Source organism: Accipiter gentilis, chromosome 12 (genome assembly GCF_929443795.1).
Source record: "Accipiter gentilis chromosome 12, bAccGen1.1, whole genome shotgun sequence".
NCBI lineage: Eukaryota > Metazoa > Chordata > Aves > Accipitriformes > Accipitridae > Astur > Astur gentilis.
In genome coordinates this window covers 16,610,553-16,636,116 of record NC_064891.1, presented here as the reverse complement: position 1 = coordinate 16,636,116, position 25,564 = coordinate 16,610,553, and positions in this window count along the sequence as shown.

Sequence of the window (25,564 nt, the reverse complement as noted above, 5' to 3'; positions counted from 1 at the left end):
ATGACAAAATTCTTTTGAAATGGGCTTCTGTTTTTCCATGTCATCACATCATATATGTTGTTACAGCACAGAGAGTGGCTATCAGGGGCAGAGTATAGTTTACTATAGTAACCATTATTCACATTTTTTTTAAATTTTATTTCTTCTTATGCTTATCTATATTTATTAGCACTTTAACAATGCCTTTGAAATGTGACCAGTGCAAGTCTTGCCTCTATTTCTTTTAATACAGCAGTTAAGAATTTCTTCAATAAGTATTTTTGTAACCTATCTGCACACATTGAGAAAATATCTTTCTTCCCCTTGACAAAAGTATTAAATTCCCATTAATACTAATAGAAACCTTTAAAAAGTTTTCTGTTAAGTTTTTCAAGACCACTGGGTGATACACTGTAAATGTTCAGTACAAGACTAATTTCAGACTGAAAAGCCATATAAACGTTCAGATTCTGAACATTCAGACGTAACATCCAGAGAAAGGATCACGTGTAATTTAAAGGAAATCGCCTGAAAATAAAATCAGCTGTCAGCTTCATTAAAGATTACTGGCACAACGATCCAAATACACAATGGCATTGACTCCTATACAGTAAACCGGGCATGCAAAGAAACACGTATCTGTGAAATAAAACGCAAGTGCTTTCGCTAAGATTTTCTGTTATACCATTGAAATATCAGCTGCAATAAAATGAAACGCTACTAAGAAAGGATGACACAGAATCTCAGAGGGGCTGAGGTTGGAAGGGGCCTAGTCAACCCCCACTGCTCAAACCAAGGCCAACTAGAGCAGGTTGCTCAGGACCATGTCCAGTTGAGTTTCAAATCTTCAAGGATGGAGATTCCACAACCTCTCTGGGAAAATTGCTCCAGTGTCCGACCACCCTCAGAGGAAAAAGTTTTTTCTTATGTTTAAATGATTCTTATATTTCAGTTTGTGCCTTTTGCCCCTTGTCCTTTCACTGGATACCACTGAGAAGAGTCTGACTCCATCCTCTTGGCATTTGTCAGGATAATTAAGGAGACATGATTTTACATGCACAATCATTTACACAGAAAGAAAGAGTTGGGTATATTAACCTAGGAACTGATCTTTAACATTCATACATCTGCATCAAAAACCTCACAAGACATACACAGAGAACAGTGATAGGCTGCGGCAAGCAAACAGTATGATTATTCCCATTTACAATGGACACCCAAGTCAATTAAGTGACCTATTCAGTTAACGCATCACCTGCTTAGCAGAGCGGCAATAAACCACAGTCAAGTGTTGTCCTTAAAAATCTTTTCTATCCAGCAGGTTTATTGAGGACCATCCTAAAGGTAATTGTAGAACCTGTGTCAACTAGCATAGTAGAACCAAACCTTATGTTTCCCTGCACGCATCCGTAAAGTGGCATAGTCCTTGAAATCTGTCTGCCCAAATGTACGAGCTACTTAATTTATTCTACTCATCCTTGACAGTTTTGCCTTCCATGAACTGCAACTTCACCATTACACCAAATCTCTGAGTATGACAACAAATTGTTTACTGTGAAAGTTAAAGAAAAACTTCAAATATCAATTCCTCCACTACCGACCTCATCAAGGTGAAAATATGCACCGTAGAATACCAAAATGCCTCCCCTGCCTTCCCACTTGCCAATTATCTATCATCCATTGTGTAACCCACCTGACAAATTCTACAGGGAACTTTCATGTTTTACTGACATTTGAAAATATGGGAAATTGCACAAGAAAAAGCTAGTCCTCCTATTGAAATTAAATGACATAGCATACTGTTTATTCTACTCATTTTAGTTTGTCATCGTACATAACAATGCAATTTAATACTTACGTGGTTTGTTTGCTTGTTTCAAAACATAGACAAAATATTTCCTTCAGCATTGTTAGAATACAGAAGTGACCTCCATGCACAGAAACTGTGCTATTCATAAAATCTAACTTTGGGAATCCAACACAAAAAATACCCAAATGCAAGAGAATTCTAGCAGCTGATTTTCTTCTGTTTGTCAAAGTAGGAAGATACCACCGTTCATTTACAACTGGATCTCTTTTTCATGGCTCTCTTCACATCCATGACAGCTAGTAACACACACATTAATGAAAGTTTAGTATGATGAATCAGCAGGTGTAACTGCAATATATAATATTCTGAGAGCCTGTATTAATCATTGTTTGGAAGTTAAACAGGAATGCAGTCTGTAGGTTTTTTGTTTCACGTATTTCACAGTTTCAAGAGGGGCGAATGGCTTATTTTCACCATCAGTAATGGTGTTTTTTTAAAAACAAGGATTAGCTTAACATATGTTAAATAATATGTTAAAATCATTTTACAGCATACCAAGATGTGGGGCTACAACACTGTGCATGTCTGTGCAGCATGGTAGTAAGATCTTGCGAAATTAATGGCATGTACTTCAACCGTAAGCAACCAGAGAATTTCTCTCGACTCTCCACAGATTTTGCTTGCTAGTTCATATTACTGTAATTAAGCTTAAAGCAGTCACATCTACTGAGCTTCAATCATTTTTCTGAGATATACAAACATGGGCAAAAATACACTGCAGTTACAATTTTAACTCAGTAGGTAGCTGAAGTAAATCCATATCACAATACCAGGTTTTATATTACTTCACAAACATTTCAAAACTATCAACCTGCCTTAATGAAAGAACTTCAAGATCTGTATTTGGCTAACACATGTTAAAATGCCATTTGTATTCTAAGCATGGACTTTGACCAGAGAGACAAAAAGAGCTGTCTCCAGATGCCAACTGGGACAATCAAGAACCATTAGCAACCTGCGGATACTTCAATCACTGAAGCTATTGACAGGATAGTTGGATCCTAATTATTTCTGGAACTAGAATAACTTTCTGTAGCTTAAAATGAAAAAGCTAGTACTTTTAAAAAAAACAACAAAAAAATATGGATAGGATTAGGAAATTGCTCAGTTTTATTCAGAAGCCATTCATATTGTCTCTACCTATCCCAGCCCCTCCTGCATATATATATGAAACACTCTTACAAAGAATATAGCTGAGCATTTAGAAAAATGAGGCAGATAACCTTACAAAAGTGGACCTGTAAGATGAGAGGTGAATCAGAATGCTGACAAATACCCACAGTTGAAGGTATTTTTTTTTTCCCCCGGGACAACTTGTGAAAAAAATACTCCACTTTCAAAAGGGACAAGAGGACCAAAAGGAAGAAATACCATTAAGAACCATGACAGTTCTGAATATGAGTAAGGCACATGCCCTGTTCCAAGCCACTGGATGATTTATGCTGCTTTATACTAGGAGGAGAATAAGGAGTTCCTCCCAAAGCCCGGTGGTCCTCAGATGTTATATCTGTGAAACATCACCTCTTCAAAGAAGAAATCAGAAGTGACAGATGGTTTGTATGGAATTTTTTGACTAAGGATAACATCCTCAGTAATAAGCATTTCTGTTTTTTTAAGTTCTGACGGAAGCCCTGTGAAGGCTAAACAAGCAAGACAGTTCACAAAGATGCTCGAGGAACAATGGTCACCATAAAAGAAGCTAAAAGTGTATTTCTCAGAAACAGTGACAAAGTATTTTGATTTATGGATTATAAAAGACAGAAAAGTGAGCATAGAATTAGACTGAGTCATATATACAAGTGAATACATGAAATGTAAGACCTTGTGAACAAAAACAAGGAGTCTGCCCATGACAAAAAGCACAGAAGTTCTTCTCACTTCTAAAGAATAATGCATTTTTATAAATCTCACAAACAAACTGATTGAGGTGCTTATTTCTCTAACCGTTGCTCTTGATGTTGCTACCGCATTCATCCCTGAACCTCGTTTTTTTCAGCTCTGCAGAGAAAAAAACAGCCTAAAGTTGTTTTCTGCTCTCATCCCAGATCAAAAAAAAAGAAAAAAAAAAGAAAAAAAGAAAAGAAAATCTATTTGCAGCCTTCTGTTTCTGATCATATAGTGCCATCTATATTCTCAGGATGTTTTCACAGTCTCTGCATGAAAACAATTACTTTGCCTGTCCTAAAAGCTCAGCACATTTTAATGCATTCTTTATTACCCAGATCCTAAAATAACACATACACAAGGATTTTCTAAAGTGACAACTGATTAGGACTGTTTTGCTTTATGGGATGCTAATTTAAGAATTCTTCAATACTCTTGAGTGTCAAAAAGCATTAAGCAACCTCCTTCTCGAAATGAAGTCTTTTTAAGATGCTTCAGGACAGACACAAACTAAAACATTTTACATTTTTAACCAACAGCTGCATGTTTTCTTTGTGTAAACTCTGTAACTACTAGCCATTAAAAAATATAGGAACTATTTGGAGATTCATTCTGTACCCAACAAGAAGAGTTGTGAAGGTCAACCTTGCTCCAGGAATTTGAACAGGAAAAGAACATATGGAAGAACCTGTCTCCTTTTGAGGCTGACAATAGGTACTACCCTCTGAGTTCAAGTTGCACTGGAAAATATAAGTTTTGCAAATCAGGGCAAGCTGCTGGAGCTGAAAGAGCACTGAGGCCCCCAAAATCCAGCCCTGTGCTCACAAGAAGAAAACAGGCCTGGAGACCACCCTCCTACATGTGATTTCAGAAGAAATACACTTGAATCTATGAAACACCCAAGACTGGAGAAGCAGTTAAACTCCATTCTTACAAAGGCATTAGAGGTCCCTCAAAGCTGTTTTTATTTGGGTAGTCTTCCATTACAGCTTGGTATGCTGGCAAAGATCAGTGATAGACATGGACCATGAAAGAAGTGCTGAGGCTTTACTTTCCTAAGACCAGCAGTACGCTGAATCAACCCAGAAGACAGGATATTCTTTACCACTGCAGCTGAATCGCTCTATGTATGCAAGACAGGTATAAAGGTAAATGAAACATGGCACAATGAGCCTTTTCCACATGCAACAGAAGTTACCGTGATGAAAGAAAAACAGTAGTGTTAAGTACAGTAAAGTAAACGTCTTTTCCTTCTGTCTTGGATATACCCAGGCATACAAGGACAGATAAGCTGTACTCCTTGAAAAGATGTATTGACAAATACTCTTTACCTTAGAAAGCATTTTGCCACCTGACTGCAGAATTCCTTGACAGTGGTGAGAGACTTCTTCCTTTAAGGTACTTCAGCTTCTACTTTAAACAACTGACTGAACATTTTGTGAGTGATACAGGTCAATGCCTTAATAATATACTTGACAAAGAGTGGTACAATCTCAGCAAATGCATAAGAACATAATTATAGACGTGCCATGAGCAGTAACAGCAAAAATATGAATCAAATTCAAACCAAGTATTAATCTTGTTTGCAATTCTGTTTTCAATTTTCCAAATCACCAGATTAAAGTACCACAGAAAGAAATTAGCGATGAGAAAAAGCTTATTAGATCATATTGTACATCTCCTTGGCAATATAAAATTGCTCTCTACAGCAAATATCTCAGTGCTTTGTTCTGAATGACCGAAGGGAAGAGATGCTACTGATCTACTACAAAAGAAAAAAACTTCTATTGAAACTTTATTAAGACTTGTGTCCTTATATTCCATCTAAATTTTCCTTTGCTCAATTTAATCTTATTTTTCACATGTCCTCAGACCTTCTATAATCTTTAGATACTGCTTTATGACTGGCATTTACCTCAAAGCAAATAGTTTACATCTTACACTCTTACTGGATGAAATAATGAATAATTATGCACGTAGATTTTTTTTTGTTTGTGCCTTTTACTATTTAGGCACAGACCGACCTATAATAAGTACTCCAAAACTGCAAATGGAAATTTTCTGATTATATTCACATTTTAACAGAGGCCAAATTGTGACTACGAGAAATACAATTTCCTAAGTTTGCATTTGACTTTTTTGCGGTCAAGTCACATTGGTAACTTGGTCATCTTGATCCAGCCCTTTATTTTTCTCCCTAAGATACTGGCTGCATTCAGTCAAGCCCACAGGATGTTATCTGATGTTCCTTCATGTTACTAATTATTCTTTCCATTAAAATTCACTTTTTAGGCTTGCATAATACCAAGATCAGACTAACAGGCATGCAGTTACTCAAATCATATTGCCTCTTTCATAGACATTAAAAAGGTTACTAACAGGTATCAACTGGACTGTATTTTCGTAGCTTGAAGATTTTAGTTTTTTTAAAGTAGCTTTTAATTCTACAATTAAAATATAGATCACATTATGAACACAAAGTAAGGTTAACATATTTTTATAATGACTATATAAATCATACGCATAATCAAGTTACATTTTTATAATTAGCATATAATTACCTTTTTACATAAATTTCTACTGGTTGCAAACCATTTACTGAAATAGCAGTTGAATTTTAACGATCATCCAATAAAACACCCAGATTTTATTACTCATCCCATTTTTCCCCTATAGAATCTTGGCTGACAGAATAGACGTTATTTCCCCAAAGGAGAAATATTTTCCCCATGAGCACTCTTTTTAAGATGCGGCAATATGATTAACCTGCTTTTAAAAAGAACCGTCAGCCTGTGACTATCCTTATGGCAAAGGGTTTTCCCTTTTGTATCTTCAAACTGAAGGTTAACTGAAATGAATCTTTGGCAATGATCCTCTTAATAAGTCTCTATCAGCAATCACCTGGTCACTGTGGGGCAAAGCAGTTTAACTGCAATCCTCCAGAAGGGTGTGTCTAATCCCTTGCAAAGATTTTTGTCCCCCAACTGGATGTCCAAGTCTAAGACAGTAACAGAATTTTATATTGATTATGTCTTTCATCTGTCTTTCATTAAAAGAGCTTGCCCTCGGTCTTAGATATAAATGCTGCTTAAGAATTTTCCCCTTCTTTTTTTCCCTGTAATATTTTTGAGTATGAGTGGAATGAAAGATCTATAATGGCATGCTGTTGAAGCCAAGAATACACTGGGCAGAAAACACCACAAAAATGCAGCACAATGAAAGGCAACACAGTACTCTAAATACTATTTAAAAAAAAAAAAAAAAAAAGGCACTTCAACTTAAAGAAATATCAGTAGTACAGATGGATAACCTAAACCCTACAGTCAAATAAACAAACTATAGAAGATAAACAGCAGTTCTTAAAGCACCACTGCAAAACTCGCCTCAAGTTATCTTTCTTACTAAGATTGTTTCTGTCTTCCTATTTGGCATGCGGTTACGATAAGAGTAGCATCCTGAAAGTAAGAGAGATTTCTGTGAAGTCTGTAAAACAGAGGATCTACATTATGGGCTCAGTTTCTTTGAGCAGGTCAATTCTACTGGAAATAATTGTGCCAATATTTCAACAAGTATATCTTCAGACTGGCCCACTTTTCCCATGTCCTCAGTGTTCGGGAATATAAAGTATCTTCTGTTGTATCACACAAATTCATCTGTCATTTTATCTGCGTGGAACGCAGCATGTTCATACTGATCTCTACTTCATGTGTCTTCTGCCTATAACCAAGATTCTTCTGATAAATCCAGCCTCTGGGCAGTTTTAACTATCATTCCAAGTAACAGTGAAAGGAAGGAAACAAAAAAAAAATTCTATTAGACAAAGGGAAACTTTTTTCCCCTCTTCAATCATAGAAACACCATTCTATATAACCATGACAAGAACGGCCGCCGCTGAATCTTTTACCAGCATATTCTCCCATAACCTGGGAAAACACCAAAAATATTAGACCATGGAATATGGAAGATCTTTTATCTTGAAAAATCATAACCTAATTCAACTGGAACTAGTTACACAGCTTTTGTCTTAGCAACAACCTCACATAAGAGCACTCAGCTAGAAAAAACCTCCATAACTAATGCTCTCCTACAACTCTTATCAGCAATCTGCCAGTAATATGATCACTCTGACAATTTTACATCAGTGTTGTTATATTTGGGGGCTTTACTAAAACATCAACTCTAGGAGTTAAGTGATTTGTGAGGCTCTCGGCTTTCATTTTTAAGCTAAGTTTTCAGATCTCAAGATTCATAGACTATAAAAGCAGAAGGAACTGATGTGATCATTTATAACTCCTGCATATCACTGTAGAATTTCCCCAAATTTATTCAAATTTGAACCACAGAATAATTTTTGAAGTGAAAATTTCTTATGATAGAGATTCCATCACTGCATGATTTCAGAGACAGGTTTGAAAAGATTGAGTCCATCTATCCAATTCAGAAATGAGAAAAATAAATATGAAGATATTATTTTGAAAAGCAGAGAGTTTTTTAAAGCTACTTGCACATTTTTATTTTTGGCAGTGGAGATCATTAGAAAGATTTGATTCATGATTTGTTAATGGTGCTTATGTTTGGAGTTGAGAACAGTATGCCAGTAAAGCCACACATACAAAATATATCCATAACAGTTTAGCCCCGTATATCAGTTCTTCTCACTAAACTATAGCTAAGACAGCATTGAAGAGATTAAGATTCTTTTGAAGTTACATTGTCATATGGTAACCTTTCTGCTTTTATGAATTACCACATTGGCTACTCCGGTATTAACAAGATTTTATTTGCTTACTAGTGAAATTATTGCCAGAGAATTGACAGAAAAAGGAAGAAATTTCAGACTCACTCATTTTTTCTCTCATTCAAATCCAACAGGTTATGATAATGAAGCAATACATTCCACACTTAGTGATAACATACAGATATATGTGGCAATTAAAGTAACCGACAAATATGTACGAAGTATTTGTCAAGATTTTTTGCAAACAAGGCTGAGTAGCTTACATTACAGGTTTCAAAACGGAACAGATGTTAAAGGAAATAAAAACTTGCAAGTAATGTCATATTGTTAATTAAGAACAAAAGATTTTCTTCAAAATATTAAATGCTTGCATGACTTTACATGCTTCAAGGCTTTCGTTGACTGTTGGCAAGAGCAGGATTCAGGAGGAGTTTCTTCTTCCTCCTGACGCATAATATGGTTGCTGGATTTGTTATATATTTTTTTTAATTCACATTCTTTTAGTTACTGAAAACCAGCCCTGACCAGAGTTGGGACATGGCATGTGCAGACAGGCATTTCTAGAGACATGAAAAATCTTTAATGTGTAAAGACATTGAAGTGTCTCACTGGTTTATCATCCCTCCACACTAAGGTTGAATCAGTAACTAGAGTATTTGATTTGAGTTTAACCAACGTCAGGAAGACAGACAGAAATAGTTGAGGCTTTTTGGTTTTCTCTATAAACTCTGGGTTTGGTCAATCTCCTAAAATGTCTCACAGCTTTACTGAACAATGCCCAAGCTGTTACAATGATCCAGATTGCTGAACATATCCTTGATAACTTCTGATCTCTTCCTATGGCTTCCGATCTCTTCTTTGGTCTGAACTATTTTATATAATGCTAGAAGTGTTCTTTGACTTGCAATTAGTGGAGCTTCCTGTCTAAATACATGCTACATTGTTGCCTGTGATGGCAGCAGATTTGATTCAATGACAGGGTTTTTTTTCTCCCCAGTCCAATCTTACCATGGAAAAGATTTAGTAATACAGGCTGGAGTACTGGTATAATGAGGGTCCTGTTATTTTCAATGGTTAGCAAAGAAGAAAATTTCATTCCAGTTTGCAATTAGCGTGAACAAGGTTTTGGTATAAATTATCCTCTTCTGCATAACTTGTCATAAATGTACAATTGTAGCAGGTTTTCATTACACTATGGTTTTCACCATAGACTCTGAAAATCTTTTAGAGAACAAATAAAATCTTACTGCAGTGAAAATCCTTCTGATATTTTACCAGATACAGGAATAAAACTAAGAACTCCAAATCTTTACCTCTGTGTTCTGAGCATCCTCCCCATAGACTAACCTGAAGTTAAAATTAACGCTATATGGGTACATGAAAATGCTGTTGAAACAGAAGGCAACAGTAGTTTTGCCAGATTCCAACAATGCTAGGATTTCACCTTGTGTAACTAAGGCAGGGCAAAAAAATAACTCACTGATTTCTGATAACGTTGACCTCTCAGATTTAGAGTTGTAACCACAAGAAACTGCAAAAGTAATGCATACATTATCTCTGTTTATTTTCTAACTACTCAGACTTGAAAAATGGCTACTCATCACCCTTGACTTTACTATCTCAGCTCCTTCAACACCATCCTCTTTAAAAACGTACAATTCAATACTCCAGAACACAATCCACCCCCTTCTTTGACATATAACCTTTTGAAAAAATAGGAGTACAAAAATTTGAAGATAATAAGGTGATCGATAAAATCAGGTTTTTCTCCATTGGAGAGAACAGGATGCAATTCTTCCCATACATTGGTCTCTTCTAATATTCAGAAACTTTAAAAGCTTCATTATAAGAAACTTTCAGTAAGTTAAGCAAGTAATAACCCATTATAGAGTAGTGATTTCAGTTAACTAGGACTTTAATTAATATTTAGGAAAATCCACAGAATTCATGACTGGACCAGGTCTTATGCACTGTTACTCTAAGAATTAGTTTACCATGACAGTATTTAGAGTATAAGTAGCTCAGTTTTTCTAGCTGTTTAGTCGTAAGGCATTTCTAAAAGTCACGCTCTTCAAGTGTATAATCTAAGGGCACATAATCTAAATTAAAAGTCAGATTTAGGCTGAGGGAACAACTTAATACACAAGGCAAGCAAACTATGCAATAACTGCAAATGTCATGTAAATATCAGGAATTATTGACCTTGGCTTTCATTCTCAAGTATTTTCTATGTATAATATTTCATTACAAGGTATTACGAGAATTACAGCTTCTTAAAGACACACATAACTTCTGACTTAGTTTTCATATTGCCACTCCACACTTCCTATGATAACAAAACAGTACTCTTCAGATCAAGATCAATATGGATTAATAAGGACCTTACGCTATAAAGTAGTACACAGGCTTATGGATCATCAGAACTACGTCTAGTTTGTTATAAAGCAAAGGGAGAGTACAGCAGTTTCTGTAATTTGCTCTGTACAGTTCTCTCATATATATATAAAAACCATACTTTTTCTCAGATTTCAAATGTTTCCTTTCTTAGGGCCATTTTCTCAAAAGAAAATGTAGAAGAGGTTTGCACACAAATGCTGCTTGTTAACAGAATGCGTGTACAACTTGCCCACACACATCTCGATACATAACCCTTCCTAACCAAAAGAAAAGCGTAAGAAAATTCTGGTCAGGCAAATCCATAATATGTGAAATTAAGCATTAATCATAGCTAGCCTTGAAGGATGGATGCTACAGAACCACCAGATATCATCCATTTAACCTTAATGATTTAATAATGAAAGATCTGCACTTCAACAAAATTTCCAACCATATCAATATAATTTATGGTGATTTCATAAAAAAAACTCAATAGACAATGCACTTTTGGGACAAGCTTTCATTTATTATACATACAAAATTCCGATTAAAAATAGAAAATGTGGAACAAAAATCTGCAGGCCTATGTACATGAGAACTAGTTATCCAATTCTCATGTAATTCTGTTATGCATTCTACAGGTACCAGATGCTATAATAAATGCAGTCCCAGGATACTCTAGTGCACATTCAGGCAATGACAAATGCTTGTTTCTGAGATCCTTGCTGCAGTTAAAATTACAGGGTTAGTCAATTTGAAATTACTGCCTCTGGGTTTTTGGCTTTTTCTTTTCCTCCCCTCCTGAAATTTGATGCAAAAATACATGCAACAAGCCCTCTTCCTTCATATGAATGTGAGAATCATGCATGAATACTATATGAGGTGTTTTACACAGCATTGTCTACTTTATCCACTACAATAATAGGGCTCCACCATTGGCCAATAATTTTAAGTAAAACTCAGCTACTATTTTTTGCTTTAAAAAGAATGTAGATATAAAAGTTTTAACAGTTGAAACTCTGTGAATATGTTCTGGTTCTTTAGTCCATTTTAAAAATATTTCATTTTAAAAGAATAGAAATTCTATAATGAAATAATATTTTCTTTCTATCACATTTTATTGTTCTGTCAACATTTTATGCAACCTTAAAAGATTATTTCATTTCATAATGAAAAATAAAGAAAAAAAAAAATGGAAAGTGAGGCAAATTTGCTTTTAAAGAGAGGGGGCCATCGGGATGTATTTTGAAATCACACTTCTAGTTTGGTAAATAATACCCATTTGGCTTGTAATGATCAAGAATATGTATGCCTCTTCACATAATTTAGAAGAATACCCTAAATCCACAATCAGGTCTTAAAATACCTTTTTTAATTAATCTCATTTCTCTTGTAGAATATTCCTTTAGACTGAAGGAACTTCTTTGATAACATAATTCTCACATAAAACATTTATTTTGGTCATGTTTGCTGGTCAAGGAGGCTGGTCAGAGCAGCAAGAAGAAACAGCAGACCCCTATGCTACTATCTCAATTTACAAACTGCATGTGAACACGGTACTGTTAGGTCTAAAGGTACTTTTGTTACAAAACAGTATCTGCTGCAGATTGTTAATGTAAACTCTGGATTTTAAAACAGAACTCTGTAGTTCCTTTTGTCCACTGTATTTACAGCCTGTTTTTATTCTCATGAAATAAAGAAATTCTGGTAGATTTTCACCCCAAAGCTCTTTCTTTGCCTTTTAATTGGATTCATGCTGTTCTTTTCTCTTACAATATTCTATTTAATGTAATTAATATGCATTGGGGGCAAAATTCTCCTTCCCAAAGCACAGACTCCGTTAAAGGAGAGAATTTTGCCTTGTTCACTGCAACATAATAAAAAGCTTTCACTGTGGTTGGGAATAGCCTGGCATATAAATTATATCAAGGACTGAATATCCCAGAGAAAAAAAAAAAGCCTGTGCTACAAAAAGTTTATTTTTCTTACTACATTTTCTAGCAGAGGCTTACATAAAATAAAATCTGTACATTTTTTCAAATCCACGTATCAGAAAAAAGTGCACTGTATGATAGGTACACTGTCAGATACAAAAAATGAAACGCTCAGGTTAACTCTTAGATGTCTTTATACATCTTTTTTTTAGGTTTTCCAAATTATTCTCCCTCAAGTTTCCTACTTCCTTCTATTAACAATACAGGGACTTTCACATTTTCTGGTCCAGAAGGTTGCTGAGGCATAGAAAAGCTGTAAAACCATCTCTACCTACGAAGTGTATGAGATCTATTATGGGCACCTCAGACTACGTATAAGATTTATATAGAAAATTTAATCTCTGAATTGCACCAGAGTTAGAGTTTTAAAATATCCTAAAGACAGGGAAGCCCCAGTCCCTTCTTCAAAGTCGTTTCTGACTAGAGAAGGCAAGGAAAGGGGCAAAGAAGGAAAATCAAAAGGAAGGTGAGATAAATGCATGTCCAAAAGCGTGTAATGAATGCTCATTCAGCACAAGCCCATGATAATGTATGATGGAGAAGCAGAGGGGAAGACGACATTAGGGCATCTTGCAATCTGTCTGGTCACAAGTCTATGAGAAGAGTGACGCTTCCCAGAGCATAAATCTGTTTATATAAGAGAAGACTCGCATCACTACTCAATAAAACACAGCAAAGCCCCTTAACCTCTTCCAAGAAGAGGTACCACAAGGTGAAGGATACCCAAAACCCTGGTTTCTTTTTCAGGTTTTAGTATAAAAGCAAGGCTACGTAGGACTGCCCCAGAAGGAGTATGACAGGAAAGTAAAACAGAGTGAGACTGTTGTCAGAACAAGTACCTGGAAGGAGTGGAAGAAAACTTGGGAATTCTCATACTTTTTGGTGAAGAATTAGGGCTACCTTTTGCTTTCTTTAAAATACAAGATTCGTGGTTGTAAAGAAACTGGAGCTCATTGGTGTCCACAAAATTAACTTCCTGGCAGCCAGAGCATCCACCTGTGGGAGAGAGAATGTGAGAAAACACACTCATCATACTCTGTTTATGTTGCTTCTGAACGTGTAACTCCTTGACTTTATGCCAGCATGAAGGAAGGCTTTATAAATATATACACACATATTTGTGTATGCATATGTGTGTATATATATACACACACATATACAGACTTCATTTATACCAGCTACACATATATATGTATCTATGTGTGTATATATATGTACATACATCTGCCCCACTAAAGTTTCAGGGGTCATGAAAACCATTTCCTGCCTACTTACTTTCAGTAGTACTCAGAACAACGAAGGTACAAAGTAGAACATGAGAAAGTGCACTGTAATTGACAAATCTTTCACTCAAACATGTATCACAGACATCAAATCGCTGTTGCATATGTCTCCTTCCTTTTAATGATCTTGGTCTTTCAGGGTTGAAGCAAAAGGAAATTCCTACGCTTTCGAGCTATGTAACATGTTATTAACTCTAGAAGCTTCTTAGCATAACAAAGTAAGAACAAGTTTAAAAAAAATTAAGAAAGCTTTTCCCAAATTAAGTTTACTTAGACCAGGAGATCTGAAGTAAACACCTTTCATCTGGAAGCATGGGTTGCGGGGAAAAAAGAAAACTGGTTATTACTTGCAACAGTTTTCTTGAGTTTCTTAATGCGGATTCACTTAAGTAAAAATGAATCCTCCTGATATGCCTTTCAGCATTCTGAGCTTTAATGATGCCTAGCACAGCAGTGTAATTAACAGTACCAGTGATATATAACAATTCTGTGCTTTCCGGTGGCAGAAACAGAAGGCTAATGCCAGATTGCTTGTTAAAGGTACACCCGGCTGCAAAGTACACCAGATGAGACAATCCCCCAGTAGCCACGTAATGAGGTAAAGACATCTGTAAGATTATTTCAGAACTCTGAATGTGAAGATTTAAAGGCTTTGGTGATGCTGCAGATGTTGTTATTGTCATCCCTGCAGCCGTTGTCACTGGAAATAGATCAGCCCTCCAATCAGACTGGACTGCAAATGGCTCAAACCTTGTTTTTCCTTAAACGCCTTAGTACATAGCTATTCCTAAGTTACTCAAAGCAGTTCAGACTAAGTTAACAGAAGATAAAACATTCCCTTGCATATGCTTTTCCTTCTGAGAATTGTGCCTCACTGCTTTAAGAGAATACTAAGTGATCATTCAGTAACAGAAGAAAAAAAAGGAACAAGAGAAACTGAGAATAATTCCACTCTCAATAAATGAGAAACACCATAATTTAAGATACTACTACAAAAGAAATACAAGTTTGGGGGGGGGGGGGGGGGGGGAGGGGGGGAGAGAACTTGGAAAATTCAGCAGATGCACTGAAAAGACTGCAAACTATGAACATGATAGTATTTTGGAGATGAAAAGGCGTAATATTTACAGAAAGATATCAAAACATTGTTTTCACATTTTGACTGAAGAAGCAACAAAGATAAAATATCAACCACGTAGAAAGGTTTTATGAAACCTTTTAGAAATATTTTTAGACCTAAAAAATATACTAGGAATGAGCATGGGTTTTGTTGTTTTTACTGTCTAGTAATAACAAAACATCAATGTACTGGCAGGGAGAGAGAAGAATCTAATTCTCATTTTAAAAAATAAAGGTCCTTTGCATCATTCTCTCATGCTAAAATAATTTATGCTCGCTTTCAGACCTCTTTATATTGGCACTGTGATGTAAAGTAGTCTCAGCGTAAGCATGGATCAGGGATATAAAAACTTTACCCAAGCTGGTATGAAAGTTTTACAAGAACACACAGAAAGCCAAATGCTATCTGACAAGGAAATGAATTTCCTGAATTATAATTCTGTATTCTCATTTTCTTCGCGCAGTGGTAAGGAAGTTTTCAGCTAAATGAAGTATTGAAACTTTTTAATATTGTAATGAAACTTAAGCAGCAAGATCTTTTTGTAAGGAAACCACCAGGCTCTTTCCTGCTCTTAGTGCTGTATAAAAGCCAAAAATTATTGAATTGCATTCACCTGGTCAAATAACAAAAATAAATTTTACACTGCATATTAGATCTGAATTCATGCTGTTATAAGTAGGATACCTATGGATAGATCAGTATTATCAGTGTTTGGATTCATATACATCTAAACTGATTGACTTAGATCTAAATTGGTAAATTTTCATGAAGAAACCATTTCAGTTATGCTTTGATACTAGAATACATTGTTATGATTGGTATTATCATAACAACTCTTAAATTCAGCCTGTTTTTAAAGCTCAGTAAATCATTCACAGTAAATAACGTGATGAATTGCATCCCATTTCAGCTAATGAAATGTCCATGAACTAGTTATTATTGTCTCTACTTAATTAAAATAAAACCCATAAGGGATCTGTTTCTCCAAAACATCTTAACAGATATTTGCACCTACAGATGAGTCTCTAAAAGCTTGCTTTTGTTTACACTCATGTTGAATGAAAAGGCTTCCAAGCAAAATTGGCAAATATTTAAAGTCTGTGAGATAGTCATTAAGCATATCTGAAACATCTGTTCAGCTTGGACATGTAAAGGGTATGTTTTCATTCAAAGATTACAATACCATAACTTGGTTCCAGTGCAGATATTCAAATTTAGGCTTCATCTGCACTGTCGGTGAAGTGACCCTTAAATAAATGTTACTTCTCCATTCAAAGTAGCACACAGATTTTTTTGCTAGTATATGTAAAGGAGCTTTGGTCTGGCAGAGGCAGCTAAATAATGCTATCTATCTTTAGAGGTTATTTTTTGACCACAAGCAGAGCACCTGAGCTACTTTGAACATTAAGGACATGAAATAAAATGTAAATGCTCATATTCAGCATGTTAGACAGCACGATTCAGATTTCTGGTTAACCTGACTCAAGATAGTTCTTTAGAAAGACATAACGTACAGATGCATGTATATATGTAGGATATATTAAACATTGTGCACAATGAAATAATACATTAGGAATATCACAACATAGCTAATATTTTAGCAATGCTCAAAACCCCCATGAGTTAAGATCCAAAATAAAAGTTTCAGTCTTCATAAAGCCAATGATATTGAAACATGAGAAAAAAAAATTGGTTTTATCCCCCTCCCCCCCCCCCCCCCCCCCCCAATAGATGAAATTTGTTTATTTCATTTTTGTTGGTACTTTTAAATAAAAAATATATAGGTCAGTTCTTTTAATGCAGCCAGGAAATATTTCCCTAAATTCTAATATTGCACCAAGTATTTAAAAAGAAGAACTACACCTCAACATTTGTCTTTATTTCAACACCGTGCTGCCCCTACTTTAATATTATTTGAGAGACGTTTGCCCTCAGCAACCTCCTCAACTAATTGAGATCTCTCATATTTCTAGAAATCTATCTATCCCTTCAATTTTAAATTCATAAGCAAATCAAGACATTACCAGTGGTCCACCTCATTCCTAAGACATATGTTGTATGACTCTTACACTCATAACACACATGTATGAGAGAGACAGGCAGATAAACAGATGCAGTGTGAGTAATTTTGAAAATATTTGATCTTTGCTTTCACTTTTTATACAGTAGAAAGTCAGAGGTAAATGTATAAAACTTCTTTTATGTTCTGCACGGTGTTCAGGAATGTCTCTGCCTAAAGAAGTTTCTCATTTACTTACTGGTTTCTGGAAAAAATATATACGTTCAGTTAGACAAAACATGATCCTTTGTTAATCACAATGAAAATCTAGTTTTCTAATTAAGGATATTAGAGTTCATGGAATTCGTCCTTTCCTTTTGATAGCGCATTTTATAAAACAACATAATTAAGAGCATATGACTCATGAACTTTGTCTTCTTTTACACTCTGAGAGAAAAAAATATACCAACCCAAACAAAACAAAACAAAAAATCAGTCTTTGAGATGTGAAGATTCTTTTCTAATAAGAACTTTTTTCTAGAACATTATCCATCATTTTGATTTTTATGTATTTCCAGGATTTTTTTTCTAAGAAAACATTTTTTCTCTTAAAAACCTACATCTCTGCAAACCATGGAGTCAGAGCAAAGCAGTTGAACGCACAGGATTCTACATTCCAAGAAGAAACTTTATTCATTGTAAGGCATAATCTAGAACTTGATATTTTGGAAACTTATTTCACAAATTTCATAATAAAATGGAAGAGAGTTAAAGAAACTGATAGAAAATATTAATTCAAAGAAAACACAGAGTTAAATTAGATGACATTAAAAGGGAATTAAGAATGTGGGTTTGGTCTCAAATATTTTATTTTATTTTTAAATTAAGTAGGGCAAGGTTCTACCAGAACTTCATATGGGATTTAAATACTCAGTAGGGAATCTGCCTCTGTACTGTGCTGCTAGCATCAGACACTGAATTTATCTGTTTAGTTTCTAAACTAGCACAGTAATAATGTTGATAATGTAAAACTTTACCACCAACGCCCCTTCAACCTTAATTTTCATATTGAACCACTGCAAACTACCTGAATCAAAAGTTAATGCGAGTGACATGCCTGGGATATAAAACCATTAGACATTCATAAGCAATGTTCTGTTGTCTGAGTGAAGATGTACAATTTATGAACTAAAAAGGTGCAAACTGGTTTAGGATTATATCGTACAAAAAAAATACATGAAACTTCATAGAGCCAAATTCCTGAACTGTATATTAAGGTGAGAATACATACCATAAAAAAAAAAAAAAAAAGAAAGAATTCATTAACAAGCATGGTTCTAATGAAGAAAACTGTTGAAACATGAATAAATTCAATCAGGACAGATTTTTCAGGTGACTAATTGCCAAAAAATAGCAATAGGGAAAGCAGGTATAAAGTATCTAAATTTCTTCGCTGGAGAGCTTATGAAAGGAATTACAGAACAGGGAAAAAAGGTTAAGAAGTAAAAGTGTCTACAGTTACTAACTTTAGGGTTTTTTCATTAGTGTTAGGCTGCAACACCACAAATAAACAAAAATCAATTTACATTCTATAAAAAGAAATGGTAACCAACCACGTCCTACACAACTTTGCATACAGTGTGGGTTCACAGAGTGGACCTCCCTGAAATAAGCCAACAATAAAGAGAACAGCTGGACAAAATTATTTTCTCAATCATATTTTCTAGTCAGTGGTTGTCTATTTACTCTCACTATCTCTAGCCTTTCTCAGAGGTCTCTTATTCCCAGGGTCATTCTGCCAAAACATTCCAATTTCCTTTTAACATTTTTCTCCCTCAGGTTTTTCTTCCTTTCATTTATCCTTCCTATTCCTTCATCCATAGGGTTTTCTCTTGAAAGGTGTAAAAATTACGAGTAATAACAGGATTGACATGACTTCTGCCAACTCTCATTGTGTCATTATGTTGCAACCCAGCCCCTTCATCCTCATCTCTCTTGATGACATAGGCCCACACTCACAGCTGAATGGAATGAAACTGTTTCACATAGTTGAAGGCAAGTGCTTGAGGTTACCTTAAGCTTTTCCTTTATAGAGGCATGAAGAAGGAACCGCACTCAATTGCCAATGTTACAAGCAATCACATCATAAATTTATGGACTTTCATTATGTAACCCCTTATGTAGCCATGCCCAGGTACTACTACTTTGTCTTTGACTGTTTCAGGACTTAATTCCCGAGACAGTTAAAAAGCGTCACTCTAACTTACACTTACTTAATTCAGGGGAGGACTTGTTGAAGGTGAAACGAGAGAGGTGGGCTAAAGAATGTAGCCTCCTCCTATCGGCATCTCCGGGCCACCTGAGGCAGACTTGGTTGAAGTTGCTGGAGTTTCAAGCAATTTTACTATTATTCTTTAATTGATTATCTTAGGCTAAACCTTGTGCGATCATATTAACATAAAAGGAAAACCAGAACTAAGTGAAGGGAACAATCAGCTGATTTAAAATTGGTTCAAGAAATAATCCTGCTTTCAAGAAAGCACACAGAGGCATGGGCTGCCAAAGGCAGTAGAAAGATTCCAAGATGGTTACATAAACCGCTTTATCAGGAATATATGTTTTCACAATAATAAAAGAGACTTGTAAATATTGATAAAAGAAACACTTTTTTAATGAGAAGCTATACAAAAGGATTCAAAAATAACGCATGTTTTATCAACTCGCAAAATTAAAATTCAGAAGAATCAACTGAGAAAAAAAGCATAATATTTTAAATAACTAAGAAAGAAAGATTGGGTCCTTCATAGAAGTAGCTGCTTTTTTAAGGGGGGGAGGAGGGAGAACAACAATTTGTTGGCTTCTATAAAATATTAAAATCTCTACTTGACTCTGATATTCTCCCTACAGTTTTATTCTCTTTGCATTTCCTCCTGTCTCCCATATTCTCTTCTCATCTGTGAAGATAAAATATAAAATATATTCACAGCTGTATTGTATCAACGTTTCTATATGTGCAGGAGTATTTCTTCCTAAAGCATTTTCAAAAGAGTCCATATATTACATGTTCTGCACAGAATATCATAGAGGGAAATAAATAAAAGCCAAGGGGAAAAAAATATCAAGAGAAGTTTTGCTGTTGTCCATTTGCACCCTGGCTGTCACTTTAAATTTGTTAATGTTCCTAGAGCTGACCAAACCTCAACATTTCTTGTAGCTGAGGAATTCATATGGCTTGGAAATTTCCCCTAGACCTGAATAAAAGAGCAAGAATGCAAATGAAAGTCAAAATAAAATCCTCCAACCTTATCTAACAAAATCTCCTTCTTGAGACAAAACATTCCAAAAGTTTTCTGTCAATTTTCTGTGACAGACGTTTTCTCATAGTAAACGTTGAAATTTTTTTGCCTAAATCTACAATTTTCCTTTATCTTTTGCAGGCATTCAAAAACACTGTCAAGAGGGAAAAATAGGCAGTAAAACCCAAAAACAAATTGGCAAAGGAGCATAATCACATATGTACTGCAGACTACAACATTCATCAGGGTGCTACAGTTTTGGTTTCAGAGGGAACAGAAAATGATCAAATAGCCTACCCCCAATTCCACTACTACAAGATTATTGCTTCTGTAATGACCACTACAGAATACATATTTCCCTTTCTTATATCGTTGGGACTAAATCAGGACTAACTACACCATTATGACACATTTACTTCCCCCACCACTCCCCGGCCAGCACATAATTCTTGGTTTATTTAGATCTGCCTAGCGTTTATTTTCCATAGCAAACACACAAAAACTCAAGAGAAAGGAAGTTACTTAAGCTGAACTGAGATCTCAAATCCAAAACAATTTCACAAACTTTTTCATAACTAAATAAAACGAAAACTTCTATAATATTTGATTTCTTCTAGAATTGATTTTTCAGTCAAGAAATTTCTTTAATGGAAAGTCCTATATGGAAAACACATACAATGAGTTACGAATGTTGATACATACGAGCACTGTGTTATCACAGCATTCATTAGTACCCTTGTGTACGTCGCATCTCTGCCTGACTTACTGTTACAATAAGAATGAACATTCAAGATTGAAAAGCCTAGCCAGAGAAGCAGCTGTAAGAAACAGTCCTGCCCCTGAGAGAGATTTAAGTTATACTTTTTTTTTTTTTAATAGTTTCAGGTTTTTTTTTTTTTAAATAAAGACATATTCTTGCAGGTCCAGATATCATGGGCTTGATGCAGGAATTATGAAGGAAAATTCTATGACGTGTTTTAAATATGAGGTCAGACCAGACAATAAAATGGTCCTCTCTACCCCTAGAACATGTGGGTGAAACACTTCTAATTTTTTTGATAAAAAAGATCTTTAAAGAGCTAAGAATTTCACACAGTCATTTATTTTGTGTTTTCTCCATCTCCTCACTAATCTCAATCATCCACTTGGTATGTGCTGCCTTTTAGACTATAAGCTCTTTGAAGCAAGAGCTGTCATGTTTTATATGCTTCTACTGTGCCTAGTACAATAGGGCCTGACCTAGTTAATTCCTAATCAATAGCACAATAGAGATGTTAAATAATTATCATAGGACTGCTGTATGTTATACCACACAGTTCAGTTCACTTAGAAACCCTGTTGCAATAGAAGGGTACATCTCTGTCACACACCACACCACCAATAAAAAATATCCGAGATTTTCATGCATGAAAGCATCAGGAAAATCTGGCATTAAAAATGAATAAAGCTTATATGGGATCAGGTAGAGATTTATAAACATGATCTTTCCACTGTGTTCAAACTCAGCTGCACTGAAACCAAACTTTGACTGCAGGTATTTTTATTCAAAGTAATTAAAGCTCTACTGCACTGCTGAGAACAAATGTGTGCATATCAAAATACTTAAAACTGAAAAGAAAACTTTACAATAGCAAGCACTTTTAAATTGCTTTGCTGTTTAATTCCACCTCAGTTGCACACAGAAATTAACAAATTTGCTTTCAGACATCCCTGTTATTCTTCATAAAGTCCCAAAGGTGTCTCAGTGAAACGAGATTTAAAGCATGTTAAGTGCATTACAGGAAATGTGTTCCCAAACACACAGTCCAATTAAGTGTCAAATGATGCCTTCAAGTCTCACCCATGTAAACCATACAAGGCCAGTGAGATCTTGCAGTGGAAACTTAAGGCAAAAATGAACATTCATTATTTGGCAAATCATGAATAAAGATATTTTTCCTAATTGAGTTCTTTCCATTTTGAAACTTACCCTATGCTACAGGTCAAATTATGAATAGGAAAACAATAAATCTCTGTAAATCAGGAATTGGTGGGGGGCATGAAGGCATGAGCAGATTTTTATTGCAGGACTAAACAGACAGAAAAATAGGAAAAAGTCCCCAGAACAAGCAGTGATTTGGATTCAGAATGCCTTTCCTGTGACTTTGTTTTGTGACTCCATCAGCTAGAATTTTGATAAATATTCCTTAACACAGCTACATATGCATACAAACACAGTAAGGGTAGTACTAAGTATTGTGCCTCTAGTTTTTTTTAATTTCCCAGAGAGAGAGTCTAAATGCTTGTTGCCCGGAGCACCAGTTCTGAATTAGAGAATACAACAGAGATATTGCTTAAATATTGAGTGACCAAACAAACAAACATCGTGCACATTTTCACTGGGTAAACAGTTATTTTCTAAAATGCTGAACAATAGCAATCTATGTCTTCCTAGTCATCATCTTCATGGCAGTTGTAGTCTAACATACCTCTATCACATTGCTTCTTAACCACATCCTTTCCAAACTCAGAATTCCTAAACTGTTCAGTCTTTCCTCGTATATCAGTTTTATCACAGCTCTGACCATCCTTTTTGTCTTTGGCTGGTTTTTTGAAGAGGGTTCTTCCAAATGGCGCAATGAACACTGAGCTACTCAAAACCTGGTTAAGACACTTTCAAGCTCTTACTTTCATACACAAGTGTTTGGAACGGAATTAGGAACAAAGCAGTTGTTTTGCTGTCTATTACAGCAAGCAAGCCTTTACTAACTTAAGAAAATGCTAACGCTTTGCAATTTAGCCATGTAGGGAATACAAAGCAATATTCCATTGTCTCCCGTGCAGGCACTGATGTGCAAATCCTGCTGTCCTCACGCTACATACAAACATGGCACATCTCCTTTCAGCTGAAATGAGCAGGAAACCTTCCTGGAGGCCAGAAGGTACAACCTTTCACATGAGCTTGTGACAATTTCTGTTGGTGCTTCAGATTAATTTCTTCAACACAGGCAGACTGGCAAGACTAATGTACAGTGTTACATACACGTATGTTTCGTTTCTTTTCTTTTTTTAAATACATGTATATATCTATATTTAAATAGAGCTGATGTGAAAACTAAAATATGATGACAATAGGTCATTGTCAATAGTGTGCAAGAATAAGTGAGTTGATGAATTTAGCCTTTTTCTGTTAATGATTTTTACAAATTACTTTATTACAGTCTGATTAATAGTTTTCAGCAACATGAGCGAGAAGCTGTGATTATTACCAATCTCTTCCAATGTCTACTCTCTTTGTTTAGCATCTGACCTCTCAATGCAAGCAAGCAGTACATATTTTGGGCCTGGACAGTGTGGAGGAGTTTCAATGAAACTTTAAGTCCTTCAGTTTAGGATTCCTAACATTTCATTTAGAATTTGTCACCGATTCCATTACATAAATATTAAACATGACTTTAAAAACTATGACTTTAAAAGTCACATTTGACCTATTTCAATGTGTGTAACAAAACAAAGCAAACATTGCTTACTGCTTCACCACACTATTATGAAGGAAGCACGGGAAAGCACTATAAAAATCCTACGAGAGATGTTGTTATTCTAGCAAAGCAAAACCAGAAGAGTCTTCACAATGAAATCTGTCCTTAACAAGATTCCTAGCTTAATTTCCAGACCACAGAAGTCTGAGTAGTATTAAATAAGCAATGATAGCCTTGAGGCACCATCTTTAAGTGGGTGCTGCTGAAAGAAAGGCTGTCTGGCAACATTTCCCAAGTGTTACACACATTCATTTATACTGGCAGATGGCACATTTGGATCTCAAAGGTACCTTCTCAGAAGTTAAATGCTGATGTCCTGGAGATTTTTTGTGTTATGTTTTTGGTTTGGGTTGGTTGGGTTTTTTGTTTTTTTTGGTTTTTTGTTTTTTGTTTTTTTTTTTTGGGGGGGGGGGGTTGTTTTAAAAGAGACTGCATTTAAAAATAATGCAAAATATCATACAAAATTTTTTATTTTAGGAAGGTAGATGGAGCCCAGGCAGATTTCTTGTTGAATAGATCTACACCTCACAGCAAGGAGTAGAAGATTTTCATACCCTCACTCACCTTCAACTGCATTTCACTGTTTGAGTAAAACTATTAACTTGAAAGCGACTAGATTGGAATTAAAACATTTTTCATCAGGAAAATGTTTCAGAATTTGACCTTCGTATTGAGAAGCTTGACTTTTTTTTTTTTTTTTTTTTAATTAAACAGACATCCTTAGCAATCCAGAGTAACATCACAAATAATAGCTCTTAAAAAATTAAATTAAATGCCTTGCAAAAATGTTATGCATACATCTTACATGCAAATTAGCAATCTCAGATAGTTCCACATTGGCAAATGTTTCAAAGTATTTTTTTCCCCATTGTTTTAAATACCTTGAAGGGAATGTTCATCTAGTAAGCATATACTGAGATGGGCCACCTCTGCCCCCTGAGAACAAAAAAAAAGTACTGAAAAATATTTGTGCATAACTGATATATTAGTATGAAAACTGCCTCTCTCCCATTCATTAATCAAGCAACCACCAAGAGGTATGACAGAAGATTATATAGCATAATAATAAAACTAAAATCTGTATTTACCTTATTTATCTTCAAATCGCATTCCTTTTGTCACTGGATTTGCCCTTGTTGACATCCAACCTTCTAAATATTTCTTACTTTTTGCCTTTTGTACTGGAAGTTTAGAACCATTCTATCACTGCTACTGTATTCTCTGCAAGCCTAGCTTGCTTAATACCCTCTCCTAGCTTGTCTTTACAATGAATGAAGAAGGCAAAAGATACAAATGGACAATTATATTAGTAGGATAATAGAAATCTTGGGGTAAACCTCAGTCAACCCCACAGTACAACATAAAAGCCATCAAGTTTGTGTTCATGGTAATTTAAAATGCAATAAGTGAATACCAATACACTGATGCCATGAGAACACTGAAAAAAGAGACATGACTCGAGGGAACAGCAAATTCAGCTGAACATGACATTGGCTACAAAACACGT